The following is a 5,000-nucleotide window of genomic DNA, read 5'->3' as shown; positions in this document are numbered from 1 at the left end:
CACTCACAGCACCTCACACACAGGCTGCAGACACATACAAAAGACCAAGCTGGATGCAACAGTGGAGCGAGCCATGGCAGTCCCCACCCAGAAGGCATGTCCAAACCTTTATACATCAGCTCGCCGCCAGCGCATCATTACAAAGGAGGGGGAATTTCCAACACTGCCTCTTGGGCCATGGGCTTAAAAGCAGCCAACCATTGGCGACGGGCATCGAACCAGATACGGTCACGCACAAACTATTTTTGGGGGGGAATTGGGGACTCTGTGTTTTTTGTTTTCGGCGCTCCAAAAAAAAGGGCTCGTCCGGGATCTCTCGCACCCTAAGCGAGAATCATACCCCTAGACCAACGAGCCACCGCATGCAGAGAGCAGTGAGGGGGATGGGGGTGGTCTGCTTACCTCACTTGGCGCCATGCCCCAGTCGCTCCACGGCCTGACCCCTGCGTGTCACGTGGCCTGCCCCTGGCGCAAGCGCAGAGGACTGAGCTGCCTCTCAAGCAGAGAAACAAGAAGAAGAGCGGCAGCCTTCGCTGGCCAAAGGCCATCTGCTGCCGCTCGATCGGGCTCGATCAGGCTCGATCAGGCGAGATATATGTGGCCGACCGGCCTAGAGCGCAAACCTGTGCTGCTCAGGGTGGGCAGCTTCCCAGCAGGAGGATGTGTCTTGAAAGCCGACAGAGGCAAGAAGGCGCACTCCCTCAGCCCGCTCCAACCTCTGGATTCCTGCGAATTTCAGAAGAGAACTCTGGGGCAGCATGGCTTCTGTCATCTCCCAACAGCCTTTCTGTTCTTGCTATGTCCCCCGGACTGAGCATGTCTGTTTTTTTATTTTTATTTTGCTGAGGTGTGGTGCCTTCAACGACCGACAGATGGCAGGAGAGCACTTTCTCCAACTGTGAAGGGGACTTTTTTCACTTCCTGAGTAGACTGGGCTCAGTGGCATATGCCACCAAGCCAGCCACTAGAAAATGCGGGTTTTGCAGCCGTGGGCCAGTGGGGGTTTAAGGGCAGGTGTGGCTCCAGCGTCTCTGGCAGACAGCTCCAGTTGCAAGGCAGCAGAAGAGAACAGGGAGGCTTGCCGGGCGCTGCATTCGGGGGCCCTCACGAGGTTTTCGGCAAGCCTTACACTCTGAAATGTGCTAAAAAAAATGAGCCCGGCTTGTCAGGAGTGGGATTTGAACCCACGCCTCCAATCAGAGACCAGAACACCCAGATGCAGGGAAGAGCTGCGCCTCTTGAGTCTGGCGCCTTAGACCACTCGGCCACCCTGACAGCTATGGGCAGGATTGGGAAAGATTCTTCAGTACCCAATGTCGCCAGGTGCCAGCGCCGGTTTTCATGCCCCGATCTCTGCATCAAAAGTACCCAAACACTCACTTAAGGACCCAGGGATGGCAGGAAACGCCCACTGATGGAGCCAGTGGACAGTTTGCAGGGTGCAAATAAGGGCTGGCCTCAGATCACTCATGGCGTAGTGCCGGCCTGTCCATACCTGTCGAAACCTGCATGCGGTCAAATGTGTCCGATTGACATTGTGGAAATAAAAAGAAACCAGCACCATGTTTCTGCCCGGTCTCGAACCGGGGACCTTTGGCGTGTTTGGCGAATGTGATAACCACTACACTACAGAAACAGCTCAGGTAGGCTGCGCTCTCGTGTGCTGGGGCAGTTTTCAGTTGAAAGGCTTTGTGGCACTGATGTCTCATGGGGCCCGCTGGTACCTGCCAGGTGGCACACACCAACGTGAAAGTTTGGCGCAAGCCTGCGCCGGACCTACATGGCAGCACACACAGCACCTCACACACAGGCTGCAGACATATACAAAAGACCAAGCTGGATGCAACAGTGGCGCGAGCCACGGCAGTCCCCACCCAGAAGGCATGTCCAAACCTTTATACATCAGCTCGCCGCCAGCGCATCATTACAAAGGAGGGGGAATTTCCAACACTGCCTCTTGGGCCATGGGCTTAAAAGCAGCCAACCATTGGCGACGGGCATCGAACCAGATACAGTCACGCACAAACTATTTTGGGGGGGGAATTGGGGACTCTCTGTTTTTTGTTTTCGGCGCTCCAAAAAAAAGGGCTCGTCCGGGATTCGAACCCGGGACCTCTCGCACCCTAAGCAAGAATCATACCCCTAGACCAACGAGCAACCACATGCAGAGAGCAGTGAGGGGGGGGTGGTCTGCTTACCTCACTTGGCGCCATGCCCCAGTCGCTCCACGGCCTGACCCCTGCGTGTCACGTGGCCTGCCCCTGGCGCAAGCGCAGAGGACTGAGCTGCCTCTCAAGCAGAGAAACAAGAAGAAGAACGGCAGCCTTCGCTGGCCAAAGGCCATCTGCTGCCGCTCGATCGGGCTCGATCAGGCTCGATCAGGCAAGATATATGTGGCCGACCGGCCTAGAGCGCAAACCTGTGCTGCTCAGGGTGGGCAGCTTCCCAGCAGGAGGATGTGTCTTGAAAGCCGACAGAGGCAAGAAGGCGCACTCCCTCAGCCCGCTCCAACCTCTGGATTCCTCCGAATTTCAGAAGAGAACTCTGGGGCAGCATGGCTTCTGTCATCTCCCAACAGCCTCTCTGTCCTTGCTATGTAAATACCTTTACAGCCCCCTGGACTGAGCATGTCTGTTTTTTTATTTTTATTTTGCTGAGGTGTGGTGCCTTCAACGACCGACAGGTGGCAGGAGAGCACTTTCTCCAACTGTGAAGGGGACTTTTTTCACTTCCTGAGTAGACTGGGCTCAGTGACATATGTCACCAAGCCAGCCACTAGAAAATGCGGGTTTTGCAGCCGTGGGCCAGTGGGGGTTTAAGGGCAGGTGTGCCTGCGGGGTCTCTGGCAGACAGCTCCAGTTGCAAGGCAGCAGAAGAGAACAGGGAGGATTGCCGGGCGCTGCATTCGGGGGCCCCCACAAGGTTTTCCGCAAGCCTTACACTCTGAAATGTGCTCAAAAAAATGAGCCCGGCTTGTCAGGAGTGGGATTTGAACCCCCGCCTCCAATCGGAGACCAGAACACCCAGATGCAGGGAAGAGCTGCGCCTCTTGAGCCTGGTGCCATAGACCACTCGGCCACCTGACAGCTATGGGCAGGACTGGGAAAGATTCTTCAGTACCCAATGTCGCCAGGTGCCAGCGCCGGTTTTCATGCCCCGATCTCTGCATCAAAAGTACCCAAACACTCACTTAAAGACCCATGGATGGCAAGAAACGCCCACTGATGGAGCCAGTTGACAGTTTGCAGGGTGCAAATAAGGGCTGGCCTCAGATCACTCATGGCGTAGTGCCGGCCTGTCCATACCTGTCGAAACCTGCATGCGGTCAAATGTGTCCGATTGACATTGTGGAAATAAAAAGAAACCAGCACCATAGTTCTGACCGGTCTCGAACCAGGGACTTTTCGCGTGTTAGGCGAATGTGATAACCACTACACTACAGAAACATCTCAGGTAGGCTGCGCTCTCGTGTGCTGGGACAGCTTTCAGTTGAAAGGCTTTGTGGCACTGATGTCTCATGGGGCCCGCTGGTACCTGCCAGGTGGCACAAACCAACGTGAAAGTTTGGCGCAAGCCTGCGCCGGACCTACATGGCAGCACACACAGCACCTCACACACAGGCTGCAGACACATACAAAAGACCAAGCTGGATGCAACAGTGGCGAGAGCCACGGCAGTCCCCACCCAGAAGGCATGTCCAAACCTTTATACATCAGCTCGCCGCCAGCGCCTCATTACAAAGGAGGGGGAATTTCCAACATTGCCTCTTGGGCCATGGGCTTAAAAGCAGCCAACCATTGGCGACGGGCATCGAACCAGATACGGTCACGCACAAACTATTTTTGGGGGGGAATTGGGGACTCTGTGTTTTTTGTTTTCGCCGCTCCAAAAAAAAGGGCTCGTCCGGGATTTGAACCCGGGACCTCTCGCACCCTAAGCGAGAATCATACCCCTAGACCAATGAGGCACCGCATGCAAAGAGCAGTGGGGGGAGGTGGTCTGCTTACCTCACTTGGCGCCATGCCCTAGTCGCTCCACGGCCTGACCCCTGCGTGTCACGTGGCCTGCCCCTGGTGCAAGCGCAGAGGACTGAGCTGCCTCTCAAGCAGAGAAACAAGAAGAAGAGCGGCAGCCTTCGCTGGCCAAAGGCCATCTGCTGCCGCTCGATCGGGCTCGATCAGGCTCGATCAGGCGAGATATATGTGGCCGACCGGCCTAGAGCGCAAACCTGTGCTGCTCAGGGTGGGCAGCTTCCCAGCAGGAGGATGTGTCTTGAAAGCCGACAGAGGCAAGAAGGCGCACTCCCTCAGCCCGCTCCAACCTCTGGATTCCTGCGAATTTCAGAAGAGAACTCTGGGGCAGCATGGCTTCTGTCATCTCCCAACAGCCTCTCTGTTCTTGCTATGTCCCCCGGACTGAGCATGTCTGTTTTTTTATTTTTATTTTGCTGAGGTGTGATGCCTTCAACGACCGACAGGTGGCAGGAGAGCACTTTCTCCAACTGTGAAGGGGACTTTTTTCACTTCCTGAGTAGACTGGGCTCAGTGGCATATGCCACCAAGCCAGCCACTAGAAAATGCGGGCTTTGCAGCCGTGGGCCAGTGGGGGTTTAAGGGCAGGTGTGGCTCCAGCGTCTCTGGCAGACAGCTCCAGTTGCAAGGCAGCAGAAGAGAACAGGGAGGCTTGCCGGGCGCTGCATTCGGGGGCCCTCACGAGGTTTTCCGCAAGCCTTACACTCTGAAATGTGCTCAAAAAAATGAGCCTGGCTTGTCAGGAGTGGGATTTGAACCCACGCCTCCAATCGGAGACCAGAACACCCAGATGCAGGGAAGAGCTGCGCCTCTTGAGTCTGGCGCCTTAAACCACTCGGCCACCCTGACAGCTATGGGCAGGATTGGGAAAGATTCTTCAGTACCCAATGTCGCCAGGTGCCAGCGCCGGTTTTCATGCCCCGATCTCTGCATCAAAAGTACCCAAACACTCACTTAAGGACCCAGGGA

At 55.9% G+C, this 5,000-nt stretch overlaps 1 non-coding gene across 1 annotated transcript; it reads right to left on the bottom strand.

Annotated features, from left to right (window-relative positions):
- Positions 1 to 4,768: 4,768 nt before the first annotated feature.
- TRNAL-CAA (transfer RNA leucine (anticodon CAA)) lies at positions 4,769 to 4,880 on the bottom strand. Its single transcript has 2 exons — positions 4,843 to 4,880; positions 4,769 to 4,814 (listed from the first exon to the last, which is right to left on the bottom strand). It is a non-coding gene; the product is annotated as a tRNA-Leu (tRNA).
- Positions 4,881 to 5,000: the final 120 nt, after the last annotated feature.

Source organism: Ambystoma mexicanum, chromosome 2q, assembly GCF_040938575.1.
Source record: "Ambystoma mexicanum isolate Mex_15411 chromosome 2q, UKY_AmexF1_1, whole genome shotgun sequence".
Classification (NCBI taxonomy): Eukaryota; Metazoa; Chordata; class Amphibia; order Caudata; family Ambystomatidae; genus Ambystoma; species Ambystoma mexicanum.
This window is presented reverse-complemented; position numbering and strand designations above follow the sequence as displayed.